This window comes from Rhinolophus ferrumequinum, chromosome 8, assembly GCF_004115265.2.
Source record: "Rhinolophus ferrumequinum isolate MPI-CBG mRhiFer1 chromosome 8, mRhiFer1_v1.p, whole genome shotgun sequence".
Taxonomy (NCBI): Eukaryota; Metazoa; Chordata; class Mammalia; order Chiroptera; family Rhinolophidae; genus Rhinolophus; species Rhinolophus ferrumequinum.
In genome coordinates, this window is record NC_046291.1 from 51,788,462 (window position 1) to 51,805,970 (window position 17,509).

A 17,509-nucleotide genomic window follows, 5' to 3' on the forward strand; every position below is an offset into this window, starting at 1 on the left:
TTCTTTATCTTAATTCCCTCTTTCCAAACAAACTGAATTCATATGCATTTACAATCTCCCAAATCCCTCACTATTGTAGCAGGGCTTTAAAACAAAGGCTCTACAAATGACCAAAATCATAATTAAAATGCGCCATCACATTATTTTTTTGAAAATCAAAAACCATGAAATGTCGCTGTGGAGATGGGCCTATTACAAAGAAGACGTTAATTGTCTTGAATCACCTGTTTATTTTTGTCTTTAAATGTGTTGTAGATTTGGATCCATGAATCCTGGCTGTTCAATTCAACCGAGTTCAGGAAAGCAAGAAGGCTCTCCTAGAACAGCTTTAAGTTTAAAATATGAATATACTTTAACAATCAGCTCAAATATCCTCGAATTAATTGTAAGTCGATTCTAATACAACATTATTGCTGAGAGAGCTGCTTATTGCAGTATCACTTGGAATGAGCCACTAAATGGTGTTGCTTTCATTATTAAAGAAACTAACAAAAATAGTAATTAAGTTCTCCATAAACAGTGCTTTTGAAGACGGTCTCAAGGCGCATCAGCCGCATCAGAAACATACATTTTCAGCACTCTAACAATGATTGCCCCCTCCTTTTCTTTTCTTTTTTTTGGCAATTCGATATCATCTCGCCAGTTTTGCATTAAAGTTTTTCTGCAAGCTGTCAGGAGCAAGCGAGGTGAGGCGGCGGCCTTGGCATTTCCGTCCGGGCCTGTTGCTGGTCTCAGAGCCCACGAGCCCGTGGACGCCACAGGGTCGGCAAAGGGGAGACCCTCGGCTCCCGTGGCAGGTAAAAGGGGATGCTGGGGGTGCGGGTGGGCGCGAGCTCCCCGATGACGAGGGCAGGGTGGGAGCCCTCGCGCCCGGCCCTGCAGAAAAGCAGAAGTTCACGGTCCCCCTCGCACGCTGGGAAGTACCCTGCACCCTGCCCTGATTTGGGAGACTCGCGTTTGCCTCCCGAGAGGTGGCCCGGTCACCCATTGCGAGGCCGGCGCTCCGGAGCTGCTCTCCTGGGGTCGTGGGCTCGGTGGGCGGGGGCTCCGCGTTCGGGGGGGAAGCGGCGGTCCCGGAGGCGCCCCGAGCCTGCGCCGCGCTCCCAGGGCTGAGAAAGCCGGGGACGCTCCGGGCTGCGCCCCGCTCTTTCTGGTGCCAACTTCTGCGTGGGACCGGCCCGAACTTCCCGAGCCGCTCGTGGCCGAGCCACGGCTGAGATCAGGCGCCAACCCCGTGGGAGCCCGGGACGCTCGCTCCGGCCGCCGCCGCCCGGGCGGGCCCCAGTTCGGGAAGGGGAACCCAATGTGGCTCTGGACGGCCGGCTGGGCTCCCGGGCCCCGACCCCAGCTGGGCCTCGGCCCCGAGACGCCCGGACGGCTCGCAAGCGCGGCGGGCCTCCCTCGCAGCCTCTCCCTCCGCGGCCTCTGGCCGGCCCTTACCTGGCTCCCGGGCCGGGCGCGAGAAGCAGCCGGGGGCGCACAGGCCCCGCGCGCGGCGAGGGCAGGAGCGGCGGCGGGGGGTCGAGAGGACAGCGGCTCGCGCGGCTTCCACGCTTCCGCCAGAGTCAGGAGTTGAACATTCCGCCTCTGCGTCCCGCGCCAATGAGGAAGACAGTCACGGCAACAGCACCACCTACCTCCGAGCGCGGAACGACCGGGCCTGCCCGTACGCCCGGGGCCCGGCCGCAGCGCAGACGCGGGGGCCAGCCGGCGTGGGGCGGCGCCTGGGACTCCCGGACCTGCACCCTGAGGGGCACCATTGCTCCCGACGCCCTGGAACCCGTCAGGCCGCCGGCCGCCGCCGGTGGTCGCTCAGCGGGGGCCACCTGCCCTATTGTGTGGGCACGCGGAGGGGGACCTGTGCCTCTGCAACCCTTTGTACCTTCACATCTTTTTAGCAAGTTACCACCACCTATCCCGTCAACTCAGTCCTTATCAAGAAACATTTCCTGTGAAATAGGCGCAGGAAATACAAGGGATAGGAGGCTGCTTTGTGGCCTTGCGGGACTTAATTATCTAGTTAGGAAGGGGACAGACCTGGAAAGATATTTCTGAGGATATAGGGCTGAAGGCTGCCTCAGGGGAACCATCGGTAGATACCTACGGAATTTGAGGAGGGTCTGCTGCCCTGGTTGGTGATTTTAACAAAGCTGAATTCAGATGAGGACGCTAGAATTCGTTCCACGTGTGAGCAAAAGGTGGAACTAGGTATCGAGAAGAAAAGTAATTGTTGATTGGAAGGGATGGTTCTGTGGAGGAAAAGTGAGACGAGGTTGCAAAGGTATGGGCAACATTATTCAGGGGGTTGAGTTTGGATGTTGTCATCTATGGACGCTGGGGAGACGTGGAAAGCTAGAACCAAAAGGATCAAATAGGTCTTTGCGTTTTTATTTTAATGGTTATTGAGAGAGAGAGAGCACGCGCGCAGTCCACACGGTTGTAGGATGGTTGCCAGGGCCAAACTGGGAAGCAGCATGAGTTGGACATATTGTCACTACCTAGAAATGAGATCGTGAGGCCTTGAACGAGAGTGTACAAAATAGAATTAGAAAAGAAGGAATTGAATTGAGAGACATGTTTCAGGAAGCCAAGAAATTGGTAACCTATTAGATGTGGAAGACAAGAAGGAAAGAGTCCCAGATGCTGCCACGATTTCACACCGGGATGACTGAAAGAACGATGCTGTCATTGACAGAAATAGGGACATGTGGAGTGGAAGTTGGCTTCCTGCTGACGTGAGGTCATGGGAGGAAAAACAGGTAGAGATGCAGCAGTTGAAATATGAAACTGAGGTTCAGAAAAGAGGTCGGGAGGGAGAGATGAATTGTAAATCATTCACATATTTAAAGATATGAGAGTGGAGGGATGGGTGAATACAGGTAAAAAAAAAAAACACCAGCTTTCTAGTTTGTTATTCAGATTAATTATTGAATTTTCCCTTTGATACGGACTAGAAATTTTAGCATTGATAGATTCTATTTTGGTAACAGAGAAATTAGGATAAATGAAAACTGTCATGCTAAAAAATTTCCTGATGTGGGTAACCAATTATTCTAAAAACCATTTAAACATTAAAGGGAAAACTAAGGTTCTTTAACACAGACTTAGGCATAAGGTGACTCAGGTCGTTTTACCTCACCTTCAAAGACACTACATTGTAATAGAAAGGACACTAGACTGGTGGTCAGAGGACCTGGCTTGTGGCCCTAATCCTGCTGCTCATGAGCTGGGTACTTTGCTAAACAGGCCTCAGTTTTCTCCTCTGCAAAATAAGAGGCCCCAATTAGATGTTACCTACAGTTCCAGCTTTAAAACTATGCATGTATTGCTTTAAATTTGGAGCACATCTCTTAAGAGTCAATATTTTTAGCCACATGCCCCTTCCTTCCCATGCATTTTTTTCTTCATTCTATTTTCCCCTCATAATTAGGCTAAGAGAATAACCATCAGGAACAATGAACACCAAAGAGGAGTCTCACAAATATGCTTAAATAGGCTGGTAGGCATTTTCTTGCCTTCCCAATTATGCTGCATGCTCCTTGAGGTTATCTTATATTCCACTGTATCTGTCCACAGCTGAAATAAATAATTGTGTGATAAATTGATTACCTCAAGTAAGACTCTTCCTTGGTCAAGCTGCCTGTTTCCTTATGACTACACTGACCTCCAGGCCCCAGACCTAATGCTATAGCCTGGTGCTTATTCCCATGGCTGACTCGGCTTTTTCAAACTCAAATCTTTTTGAAAGCATATCGATTAATTCTCACCTGTATAGTTTACAAATGTAAATAGCAATAGCAAAAGAGACCTAGTCAAACTTTTCTTATCAAGCCTTTCTATTCCTTTATTTCAAATGTCTCTACACTAAAGATAGATACACTCTCAGGAGCGGGGTGGCTGGGGAGTCCTTCGCATCCACTTATATCCAAGAGCACCCTCCGAAATGAACATGCAATGAGGGTAAAAATAGTGAATTTTCTGTACAAATTTAACTTAAAGAAAAAGTCTCCTAGTCTCCCATTCAATTAGATTGTTGTCCTTAAGCTCCTCTTAAATAGAAATTCTGGAACTGCCACCAGCTATCAGTGGATCAGAGAAGTGCAGACATAAATTCTATTAAGGATAGAAGGAAAGGCAACTTAAAAGGAAGCAAGCATTCTGAATATCCTTCCCCCACCTTATAGTGATAAGAACTATGGTGAGAGCTGGTATCCAGGAGCATTTTGTCTAGCCATCTCATTCCTCAATCTTAGATTGTGAGTAGTCTGTGTCTGGATCATATCTAAGAATTCACCACCTTTTATACAAAGGTTGGTGCTTTACCTCCTGCACAACTCTGAATCCCTGGGAAATTAAAGCACACAATCAAACATCAGTTGAGATATGTAGCCGTTACCTTAAAATCACAAATGAAGCCCATACCATTGTTTGAGCTTAGTTTTCACATCTAACTTGGGGACCGAAGAATTCACAACATTTTGGGTACCAAATTTGCTTAGGTGTTGTAGGGCACGAAAGGAGCAGTGGGGCAAGAAGAGAAATTGGGGACTTTTGCAAACTTTATTCAACAAACATTTTCTGAATGGCAGGCATGGTGCTAAGCTTTGTGATTGTAACAGTGACCCAGATGGGTCCTTACTGTCACAGAGTTTTCAGAGTGTAATGGGAAAGCCAGAAAAGACACACACAATTATACTCCAATGTACTCTGAAAGCGGCAAAATGGGGGCTTACACCAGGGCAACTAAAAGTTTTGGGAGGTCAATGAATGTTTCCAAGACAAAGAACTTCCAAGTCCCTGGGAGAAGAATGAAGAGAATTTGGCTAGACAAAAAGGAGGGAAAGGTATTGCTGCAAGAACAAGAAGTACAAAGGCCCAAGAGCATTTAACAGGTTCAAGGAATAAATCCCTTCAACATCTGAGTAAAGACGTTGCCAGGAGGGAGTAATAATTCTCAGGGTGGTAGTAACAGCAGCAGTAACAATAATAATAATATTACTACTAATAATAATGATTGTTAATGTTTACTGAGTGCTCAGGTGCCATGCACTGAGCTAAGAATTTTACACTCATGGTCCCTCTTCATTATGAACACTCCATTAGATTATACCAATACATAATCGTGTGTCTTTATTAGTCATTCCTTTCTCTTCAGTATGTTGTTTTTGTTTGTTTGTTTGTTTGTTTTGTTAACTGATATGCCTCATCTCTATGTTTTCTTCATTCTGCTTGTCTCCAAAATGTCTACAACTAAGCAATATAGTTCTTCTGGTCCATCTAGAGAGGGGATAGCGGAGTAAAGGAGTGACTACTTCCCAGTAGCTGGCCAAGGCCCTCTTAAGAATGGATTAACCAGTCCATAATAGTTAGAAAATCCTGATCAAATTTCAAAGTCACTTTTCTATCCGTACTTCTTTTGTATTATTCTTACTCAAGTTGAAATTTTTCCAATGAATACTTGTATAAGTTCTATTTGCTTTTTTATATTTTGCTACCATTGGCTTTTCCCTAACTTTTTAAGGTTCGTTTGTATTAAGCTGCTGTCTGCATTGTTGTTTGTAACACCTTCCAATTTAGTATCATCTGCAAATTTCATTAACATGCTATTTACTCCCTCTTCCAGATCATTAATAAATGCTATTTCTTATGTATTAAATTTTGCGGTCGAATAGATTTAATTTATTGTTGTAATTTCAATGCATGTTTTTTAAAAGATACAATGCAGTTAAGAATGGTCTTAACATAGGCTTAAATCCATACCCAGTTTATAGTTATTTTACTATTATGCAATCCATTTGTGTTCTCTAATCAGCACTGTTGTGAGCTTCATTGAAGCAATAATCTATTGATTTTCTCTTCCCTCTTTTTCAATACAGTCATCATCTTGGCTTTAAATGCACAGCAATAGCAGAGTTAGAACTATTGTTGTACTCTAATCCATAGTTATTTATAAAAGGAAATCAAGTCTTTTTTCTCAGTGGCTATTCTTCCACTGATATAAGAAATATTTTACATTAAAATTATTTTATAATGAGAATATTTGATTTGCCTATGCACGGTCTCAATGTTCTAAACAGAAATAGATTTTAGATTTTTTTTCCCCTTCTTCCACCTCCCCCTCCCCCCACTCCTGTTCAAGCCGTTGTTTCTCAGTCTAGTTGTGTAGGACACAGCTCCCTGGCCCGTGCTGTTATGAGCCTTGCACTCCCCCTCTCCCCCAGGCAGTCGGTTGCCAGTGATCGGTGGGCTGCTCACAGCAGCTCATGCCGGCTGCCGGCCAGCTCATGGCAGCACAGGGTAGCCCACAGCAGCCCACAGCAGCCCAGCTCCAGGGAGAGCCGTTGTTCACAATCTTAGCTGTAGAGGGTGCAGCTCACAGACCCATGTGGGAATCGAACCAGTGAACTCAGTGTTAGGAGCACGGCACTCCAACCACCTGAGTCATCCGGCCGGCCCTAGATCTTTTTTAAAGCAAGTAAATGTAATATGTATATTACATTCATATATTATATATATATATATATATATATATTTTATTGTGTATTTTGTTTTCTAATAAATCTGCTCACTGACTCCCTGACTCCTAGAGAATCTGGGGTGACTTTGTTTTTTTTATACTAGACTTAGACATGCTACCTTCAAAGCAGAGAATGAGATTCATTAAGCCATTGCTTCACTTTATGTCACATATCATCCTACTTACCAGGCCTCTATAGTGCCAGTTTTCATTTTCAATGAGATGAGCTTTCTTACATGCCACTTATTTCTGTACTTATGTTCATAGATTGCATTTTTAAATCATTTTGCATGAGATTAGTCTTCATGTTTCTACATAATATTTCCAGGAGCTGTATTTTCTTTCCCCTCATTATTAATACCTCTATCTCTTTCCCCCCTATAATGTTAACTGAGTATATGCCCTTGGTAAGCTTTCTTTTCCACATTGAGAAATTTATTTAACCTCTAAATCTCAGTTTTCCCATCTGTGCATTGTCCCCTCATAACTTACCTACCCATCTCAGAGGATTGTTGTCAAGTTCAAATGAGATCATTTATGCCAAAGTGTTTTATAAGTGATATAAAAGCAAATAAAAATTATTTTTTTCTTGAAACATAGTAAATGCAAATACAGGATATTGTTTTCACTGAGAAATAAAACCTGTATTTCCAGAAGATTTTCCTTGTTGAACTTTCAGTAAATGTCCATTTTCATGGCAAAAGACATGCTATCCTTTCACAACTGGCTTTCATTGTAATTGAGTATTAAATCTAAGATTTGAAGAGAAAATATCATTTGCACTTTAGAATTTCCTTAACTAAACAACATACAAATTTATATTACAGGTTCACAAATAACTGCACAGTGGACCTCTGAGTTAAACAAGATACCAAAAAAAGCCAAGTAAAATTTGTTTTCCTATAGGAAACTCATTTTCATTCTTTTTTCTTACTTTGGAAGTCTTACAGAGTTGAACTTTGACCAAAAACATTAATTGGTTTATTTATTAATTTAATTTTCCATCCTGAGCAATTAGTCTTATGTAAATTTTTGGCAATTCTATGAGAGTTCATTCTTGAGAAGGACATTTTGCTAGTTCCTCCTGTCACTAATTCATCCTCCTGACACATTCCATCCTTTTCATTAACAATCATGTTTAATGAATAAATCTCCATATCATTCTCCCCACTTTCAACTTTTCTTTTAGAAATGGTCTTAATCTCCAACAATGATAGAATGGAATTTTTTCCCCTGATGGGGAGTGAAAAATCAAACCTTACAGGTACCTGAGAGGAAGTATTTCAATGGAAGGAATGTAGTATTATCAGAGTGGTATATACATAAGTGCACGGTAGAAGGTTGCTGTGGACTGATGTATCCCCCTAAAATTCATTGACTCTGTAACCCCCAGTGTGACTGGATTGGTCACCTCCAGCACTCTCTCACATTTTTTCATTAGCCATTATGGATTAACTTCCCAAAATGAGAAAGAAAAAATAGAAAGGTAGGGTACCCTAAAAGGGGGTAATTAGGATTAAATGAGGTCATAAGGGTAGGGTCCTACTTCTGTAGCATTCGTGGCTTTATAAGAAGAGGAAGGGGAAAAATCCCTCTCTTCACTTGTGTGTACTGAGGAAAGGTCATGTGAGGGTACCGCAAGAAGCCCGCAGTCCGCAAGCCAGGAAGAGAACCTTCATCAGAACCCAATCATATTGGCACCCTGATCTCAGACTTCCAAGCTTCAGAACTGTGAGAAAATAAGTTTCTGTTGTTTAAGCCACCAAGTCTGTGGTATTTCGTTATGGCAGTCAGAGATGACTAATACAGAAGTACTTCAAAGGGAAGAGATGTGCTATCTAAGTAGGGAGCAGAGATAATTATCTAGCATCTTCACATATCTAGAACCCCCCACACATAGATAGAAACACATTTTGCTCAATTATTTAAATATCTTTATCAAAATTCTTCTTACCACCAGACATCAGGAAAATGTAAAAGACTTGAAATAACTGGATAATTGTCTTATTGTTTCACTTCTTTAATATAAACCAAACCTTACCAAATTTTTGTGGTAGACGTTTCAAAATAATTATAAGTCAGATTTGCAAAATACTGAGTAATCAAAATCCAGCCTCACTTAGTCAACCTTGGTCTTTCTAGACAACCAGTTTATCTGGATCATTTTGCCATGCAAATTAATTACATAAACCTCTCCAACAAGTTTCAGTGTTTCAGATTACACAGCATGCTATCTATGACCAACATCCCCCAGCCTCTGGAGGAAGTATCTCTAGATGTCTTTCACATTATTTCTGGTCATGAAAGATATGGATGCCACAGGCTTTTTTGTTGACATCCTGTTATATAATAGAATCAAGTTCGTAGGGATTTTTGAAGTGGGTGGCCTGATTTTAGTAGTCTTATCTCCCAAAGTGTATGTAGATGGCAACCAAATTCAAGCTTTTACCCTTTCCCAGGCTCTTAGGCAAGTCAGGATAGAACTTGAATGGTCTTATTACATGAAAACTTGATAACTTGATGGATCCCTTGAGAAAAATGTTAATGAGGACTTTAAAGTGTCTAAAACTCAAAGATGAAGGCTCTCAGTGCAATATGGCATAGGGACTAAGCACATGGGCTGTGGACTTAGATAGACCTGAACTGAGGCCATGAGCTGTGTGACTTTGGGTATTTTCCTCAGCCTGAGCCTCAGTTTCTTTATCTGTAAAATGGGTAACATAACAGAATTTTTGTTTGCATTAAATAAGTTACTGTATGTACAGTATTTAAAACAGGATCTGGCTCAGAGTCAGTGTTCAGTAATGCTACACATTATTATTGTTATTACTGGTCATGTTTCTCATGCTAAGTATTTGCTATTATAATTATTATTCAGTCACCTGAATTATTTCTGTTTCCTCTGGAGTCAGTTTTTCTCCTTATTTTCCTTTATTTTTCTCTTTTATAGTACTAGTTGTCTCAGACATTTCTGGTGATCGTATTGTTTATATTTAAGAATGAAGCATTATGTTCACTGTTTTAAGCAGCGGAAATAGATTTTCTCTGCTGTTGTGAAGTAGATTTTTCTCCGATAAGACACTTTCCTGAATAGGAAGACTCAATGGGAACTTCAAGTACATGGAGAGATAAGCTGACCAGCAGGCTTGCTGTAGGATGCAGTTAGCTTACATACATACTTTCATGGTTGACTCAGCCAATACAGCAGAATTAGTGTTATCATGCCTTGGATTTTTTCTTTCTCATTTTGGGAAGTTAATCCATAATGGCTAATGAAAAAATGTGAGAAAAAAAAAAAAAAAAAAAAAGAACCCAGGAAGTTGGATAGTTAAATCAAAGCTTTAACCTGGATAGTTAAATCAAAGCTTTGCTACAACTTGAGAGGCCAATTTTCAAGAAGATAAAAGATCAGGAAAAAATTAGGAATTCGTAGAAGTCCATTGATATTATGAAGGGCATTAAAAATATCACTGCAGCCTCTCAGGATTTGTCAAAAATAGCAGGGGAAAAAAACTATCCTCTAAGCTTAATATGTCTTTGGGGATTTTAAGAGAAAGGAAGGGGGATATCAGTGTGTATTCTGGGAATTTATCTCCACAGGGAAAAGTGACGACGTGGTTAGGCTCCTATTCCCGTGAATGCATCTTCACGCTGAAAGTGTGCTAAGTGACAGCAAAACTAGAGGAGATTTCAAAGTGTCAGTCTTTCATTCTTTCTTTCCTCACTGAAACGAAAAGAGGAGAGACATTTATGTTCCCTGATATGGATTATGTCCTCACCCTTAGGAGACAGAAGGAGCTGTAGCCAGTTTTGGTTTTAAATAAGACTATTTTTTCCTATTTTCTATCATAACAAATTTTGTGGATTTCTTTTCTTTTCTTTTTTTTTTTCTTTTTTGTCATTTATATTATCCACCTAAAGAGAATGACCCTGGTAAGAGGAGGGTCTTCTGTTTGCCCAGGACAAGCAATATCTTCATCCTCACACAGAGGGGAGATTTGCTAGTTTGCAGCTAGAGCTATGAGAAAATTAAGTTGATTTGCATAAAAAGAAAACATGACTTAGGGTCCACGAGGATGATCTGCAAACTAGAGGAGGTGGGGAGAATTGGGAGTCAAAGAGGAGACCATATGATTGGCAGCAAAGAAGACAGATTTGGAACACAAGATATGTCCAATGAGGATTTTTTTTAAAGAAATACTGTGGCGTTCTGTAATGAAAGCCCCTTCTCCATCTTTCCTACAAAATAATCAGTAAATCTACATAGTTCAATAATGCTTTGATTTTATGGAGTCAATTTTTAATAAAATAAAGCATAGAGAATAATATGAAAACCACCACTCAGCTTAAGAGATAAAGTGTCTTATACACAATGGAAACCCCTTCCTGAAGATAAATGGATTCTTTATGATGAAGGGAGAGAAATGTTATATCTTGTAAAAATATAGGTTTCTCATGACATATATATGGGACATTTATGAAGGGGCACACACACATACACTTCGATTTTAAAGACAAAACTTTAGAGAAAATACCCCCAAATCTCTTGCCTAAATGTCACTTACAATATTTTGGCAAAATTAATCTGATGCTTTGGTTCCCCAACTTTTTCTCTGTTATTTTTAGTTTGTGGCATCAAAAGCCTGAATAATCAGTGCTCTTGGGGACAAAAAGAGATGCAGACAGTGCAGTCTTGTAGTTAACAACATATGCTTTGGAATTAGAAATACCTGGCTTGGAACCCCAACTCTGCCATAATCTAAGCATGGGACCTTGAGCGAGACAATTTCTCTTGTTGTTCCTCCATCAGTAAATAGTGAGACTATTCATCTCTTAGGTATTTAGAATAAATACCATATATATGAATCTGGCACATAGTAGGTAGGTGAACTGACAGGTGAAAAGCATTGGTGATCGAACCAGTATATCCCAGAAAATTCTCTTCCAAAGTCAACATTCAGAAAACTTTGTACTTAAAACTCTGTATTCCTTTGTGTCCTTGCTTTTCTTCTAATTTTAAATAGAAGTATAGAATTGCCTCTTTTTACCCCTAGCAGTCATCTTCTCTTGGAGCTCAAAAGATTTCCATGCTCTGTTACAACTTTATTCAGTTGCTCCGAAGATGCTTTTTTTCCCTAATGCATAAGTGAACTCTGCACATTAAACATAAAATACAACTGCATATCTCACTTATGCTCATAATCCCCCCACCTGCAACTGTTTCAATGTTGACTTAATGTTATTCATTTTCTTGTGTTGTTATTGAAAAAGAATTCTTAATTAAAATGGCCCCATGTCACCTGGCTCACATAGAGTGCCACAGGCAATAATCCCTAATTTAATGTACACTTTGGCTCATACCTTCAATTTAATTTCTGAAGCCAGCAATATAAATGGATTTTATAATGGCCTCTGAGCATCAGGTGAGAGAAGATTAGAACTAGTAATGAAGAGCTACTTTCTTAGGAGGAATCTCCTAGCAGTGCATAATTGTTCCTAGGCTATATGGACCGAACATGTAAACGAACACCCAGGTTAAGTGAAAATCTAACTTCTTGGGTGATCTATGTATGTCTGTGTGACTTGTGTTACACTTTGGTTTAATTTCGGGATCTACTCTTTCATATATGAACATTTTAGCTGTCGGTTAGAAGCATGAGTCTTTTGTTCTATTTTCACCTCTCCCCTCTTTCGTTCTGTATTTGAAATGCTTTCTTATTTCACTGTAAATAACTGTTAAGTTGGGTCTATATAAGATAATGACATCCTGTTTCAATTACTGCAGCAAACGCTTTGCACAATTGGTGTAACTTTGTGGTACAAACTTAAGGATGAGGGTAAAGGACAGGACTGTCCCAATGCTCCTCCATCCCAAGTCAATTTAAATGCCTCAGAGCCCCCACATAAGTTTCGTTCCCATCCTTTCATAACTGGTTTGACTGGAGACTCTCAGGCATCCCTGAATGCTCTAAAGTACTCTTTCCTGTGGCCTCTCCTAGCAGCGAGGCAGGAGAGGCACTAATATTTCTTGATCGCCAAGCTCTGGGTGTGCTAGGCACTTTGTATACCTTAACTCATTGAATCCTCAGCCTTGGGGAGGGAGGTATTGTAATTCCCATCAGCAGATGTGGAAATGGAAGCTCAATCGTGAGCTACATTGGCCAGTGTTCACAGCTGAGGGCCACTCCACACAGTGGTGCGGCCTGGGTACCACCTTGTACACACATAAGGAAGCCTGGTTGAGGGGGAGCTCTCCAGTGGAGCAGTGCCAGCTGGAGAGAAGGGTTGCCTTTTCCCTTAATACACGTAAAGGAGCTGTATGGACTGAAGGTGGCTCTGATAGCGTCATGCCTAGATCTGTCTGATTTTAAAACCTGTTATCTTTCTGCTATTCCAAGTTCTTTCCTCAAGAGCTGCTAGATTCATCCTGGAGAAGCATTCTAAACACCTGGCAGCACCAGGCCCCCCAAACAAGAGCAGTGGACCTTCCTGCCACTCACATTTTGTGCTACTGTCACTAGCAGACTGCAAAAATGACAGCAATTTTCCTTTCCTTGTATCCACAGTCTTGGCTATGTGACTTTGAAGCTCTGCGCCACCGACATAGAGTTATTTCTCTACCCTTTGAATCTTGGCTGTCCTCTTGACCCACTTTGGCCAGCACAGTGCTGCAGAAGTGATGACACGCCTGTTCCGAGCCTGGGCCTCAAGAGTTCTTGCTTATCCACTTGCTGCCTGGGAACCCTTCTCAGCCCACACGTAGATAAGCCCACACTAGCCTTCAGGAGGATGAGAGACAACATGGAGCAGAGATGAACCATTCCATTGGAGGCCACCCTATACCAACTGACTGCAGATGCATGACTGAGCCCAACCCCAATCCACCAAGCCTGGCCCAGATTAGGCGCACGGCCCATAGATTCAGTGTTGTTCTTTATGGCACTAATTTGGGGGGTGGTTTGTTACATGGCATGATGGTTACTTTTCTGTGTTAACTTGGAGGGTGGCTTTAGATGAGAGTAACATTGAAATTGGTGAACTTTGAGTAGCAGACTGCCCTCCATGGTGCGGCCTGGGTACCACCTTGTACACACATAAGGAAGCCTGGTTGAGGGGGAGCTCTCCAGTGGAGCAGTGCCAGCTGGAGAGAAGGGTTGCCTTTTCTCTTAATACACGTAAAGGAGCTGTATGGACTGAAGGGTGGGCCTCATCCAACCAGTTGAAGACCCAAATAGAACAAAAAGACTGACCTCAAGCAGGAGGAGATTCTCTGGCAGACTGATTTGGATTTCACCTGCACCAGCAGGTCTCCTGTGTCTCTCCCCTGCTGGCCCACACTGCAGATTTGCGACTCTGCAGCCTCCATAACTGTGAGCTAACTCCTCAGAATAAATCTCCTTCGGTATTTATACACATTCTATCGGTGCTGTTTCTCTGGAGAAGCCTGTTTAATACACACAGTCACTGACATACTTGCTGATATGGCTTATCTTTCCACAGAACCACTTCTTTCTTCATCCTTCTCAAGCTGCTGCACCTTGGCTGGTGCAGAACTGCCCCCAGAGCTGCTATGTCTACTCACTTTGAGCCCTTCTCCCTACTGGGGAGGCTGAACCATTAGAGTCTATCCCTCTGCCCTAAACCGGCAGGACTCCTCCTGAAACCACCAGTTCTCTTCCATTCCTGCCTGGCCCTTGTTGTTACATGCTACAACTCTTGCCACCTGTCTCTGGCTAAGTGGATGGAGACCTCGTGAGGGTCTTCCAATTCACTTTTATTCTCAGGTGCTGCAAAAACCTGTTTTGAAGAATTTTATGCCAACTTTTGCTCCAATTATTCTCTTGTGTTGGTTCTCCTATTGTAGAATTCCTCTCTTCTTGACTCTCCCTGAGGGGAAGCGTCTGAATCCTCCCCCTGCCTGCAGGTGCTGAGTGAGGAGACTATTGCAGAATTGGGCAGCTTGCACAGGCCCTGGCCCTAGCCTCTCTTCCTCAATTCTGGGGGTGCTCCCATGTCAGTACCCACAGGCTCACAATGACTTGTGCTAACTTCCCTTTATAGCAGGGCTTTGGCCCCGACGTTTCCAAATTTAAATTACCCAAGAACAAAGATCCTGGCTTCCTGTTGCATCACCCTTGGCCTTCCCTAGCTGCCAGACTAACACAGGCAAAGGAGTCAAAGCAAGGCAGGCGCTTTCCCATTCCCACGCCCCTATTCTCTGAGGGTTAGTGGCATTTCCTCCAGCCCTCCCAGCCTTAAGTATCAGGCAACAGGCAATAGTAGTTTGATACATTAACCAACAGAGCAGCAAGGACAGACCACGGTTCTTGGGCTGTGACTGCCCATGAGCTGTCATGGCTTACAGGAGGGCACGTGGCTTAAATAGAGGCTTCCTGCTCCGTGCTCCCTCCACACACTGAGCCCGGGTCCGTTAGCCACTGCTTTTTTCCAGCAGCCCTCCAATACACTGGTACCCTCAGTCTCCAAGAAGATGACATAGGTAAGCATGGGCCATGTCTAATGTCGCCCATAAAATGGAGTGGCAACTGTGGAAGACAGTGTGGCGGTTCCTCCAAAACCTAGAATCACCATACAATTCAGCAATTCCACTTCTAGGTACACATCCAGAGACTTGAAAGCTGGGACACAAACAGGTACTTGTACACCCATGTTCATAGCAGCATTATTCACCATGCTGAAAGGGGGAAACAAACCAAATGAGGGATAAATGGATACACAAAATGCATGAAATGCAATATTTACATGAAATATTATACATGAAATGCAATATTTTTCTGTCTTAAACAGGAAGGGAATTCTAATACATGCTACAACATGATCCACCTCGAAAACATTATGCTACGGGAAACAATGGGTCAAATATTGTATGATTCCATTTATATGAGGTAACCTCTAAACCTACAGAAGGTAGAATTGTGTTACCAGGGGCTGGGTGTAGGGAGAAGTGGGGTGATTGTACAACGGGGAGTTTCAGTCTGAGAAGATGCGACAGTTGTGGGGATGGATAGTAGTTGCACAACAACGTGAATGTACTGCACGCCATGCTCAAAAAGGTTTAAAATGGTAAATTTTATGTTATGTATATTTTATCACCACACAAAATTAAACAGTGGCCTAGTGTGGACTAAGTCACTGACATACCAGGAAGGAAGGTGTTTGACTCTGGGGGGGGGATTATCTGGACCCACCACTTTTAATACTTAAACTTAATATGCTTTTTAATATTTGCCATTATCCACAGTTTTCTTTTCCCGTCCTTGAAGCCTGCATAATAAAATAATTAAGGAATTGGGGATGAAACCACCTGTCATCTGCTGTGTGGTATCCTAAGCAATGGCCTTCACAGGGATGTAATGTGCAGCATAAGGAACAGAGTCAGGAATATCATAATAACAGTACAGTGACAGATGGTTATGAGATTTATTGTGGTGATCACTTCGTAAGGTAAATAAATGTTGAACCACTATATCGTACACCTGAAACTAATATAGTATTGTATATCAACTATAATTAAAAATAAATTTTTAAAAAATGCACCATTATACACTCCCCCCAAACAAACAAAAAGCAACAAATAAAAATAAAGCAATGACCTTGGCCTCCAAGGGCTCCCATTAGAAACGCAACCCCTGTGGCTTCCTACTGCTCTTGGGTGAAACATGAAGCTCCTTAAAAAGGCCTGTGGGCCTCGCATGCTCTGAGCCAGTGTTAAGTTCCCAGCACATTTTGGAGTACACTCACCCCATTCTCTCTCCTCGGTCACAGGGAGCTTTCCATCCTTCACACTGTCAATGTTATTTCTTGCTTAGAACATATTCTTCTCCTCTTTCTGCTGAGTTAGCATTTTGATCCTGCAGAGTTCAGAGCAACTGTTGTGTCCACAGGAAACATTTCCTCACCTCAGATCAAGTTAAATCCTCTTATTACATGTTCTTGCGACACCATATATTTCTTGGAAATATTTTTATGTTCATTTGTTTAATTATTTGATTAATCTTCTGTCTCTCCCACTGAGTGATAAGCTCCAGGAGAACAGGGACCCTCAAGTTTTTCTCACCGTTGAATCCTGAGCTTAGAGGGCCTGGCACTCAGTAAGCTCCTCAACCATGATTTGCTAGTGAATGAATGAATGGATAGAAAGATAACAAACAATAATTAAAGTTTCTTCTCCAGAGACGCTGTGACTGGCTCATCTAACACCACGCTCTTCTCCATGTAAGACAAATAGAGAAAAGTAAGATTATTTTGAAGTAAGAGATGTAACACATTTTAGATTGACAGTAAAAAAGAGCTATTCAAGCTGGGGGTTCATTTTACTGCACTGCATAGTCTACGCTGAGTTTTCAAAAAAAAAATTATAAGCACAATTTGAAACCAGAATGACACTTCTTTTAATTTTTTCACACCAGCAGTCATTGATCTGCATTCATATTTTAGAGGAAATGCCATTGAATTCAGGAGAAATCTATTTAACCTGCATGGTATTCAAAAATTGCTGGAAAAGCTTAGCTCCCATACACTGTACCAATGACCTTGCTAAGCAGGTATGTTAAACACTTAAATGTATAATTTTCCACAGGCGCTTTTGGTAAAAACATTCTTTCTTCTTTTTCACGTTTTCCAGCAAACCTCATTATCCTTCTTGTGACCCTGTAGGCATCTCATTTTCTTTTGGCTTGTTTGCAAGTTTGAAAATATTAACTGCAGCTCCTGCTTCCGGAAGGGTTGCTTGGCTACTACTCTCCATTTTTAGAGTGTGAATTCTTTTACTTCACCATCGCTCCCTTGGATAATGGAGTGTAATGCATTTTCAAAGAAGCCAGACATAATTAAAAATCCCTTATCTTTATTAAGTACAGCAATAGTTATTCTCATTTGGAAGGCCAAGGGGAATATACATGGGAGAATATGTATTAATTTTGAATAATGTGGAAACTAAATTAAAATAAGGTCATGAGATGTCAGTCACCA

The 17,509-nt window shown here is 42.0% G+C and overlaps 1 protein-coding gene and 1 long non-coding RNA gene across 3 annotated transcripts in view; one reads left to right on the forward strand and one right to left on the reverse strand.

Annotated features, from left to right (window-relative positions):
* MAP3K20 (mitogen-activated protein kinase kinase kinase 20) overlaps nt 1-2,050 on the reverse strand; it is a 161,779-nt gene extending 159,729 nt beyond the window's left edge. The window contains exon 1 of one of the 2 annotated variants that reach the window (XM_033112750.1): nt 1,441-2,050. The gene's annotated coding sequence lies outside the window, so the exon portion shown is untranslated. The remainder of the gene's footprint in view (nt 1-1,440) is intronic. The other variant, XM_033112752.1, reaches the window with a different exon arrangement.
* Nucleotides 671-17,509, forward strand: part of LOC117026186 (uncharacterized) — a 34,562-nt gene continuing 17,723 nt past the window's right edge. The window contains exon 1 of the long non-coding RNA XR_004423715.1: nt 671-797. This is a non-coding gene — a long non-coding RNA (uncharacterized LOC117026186). The remainder of the gene's footprint in view (nt 798-17,509) is intronic.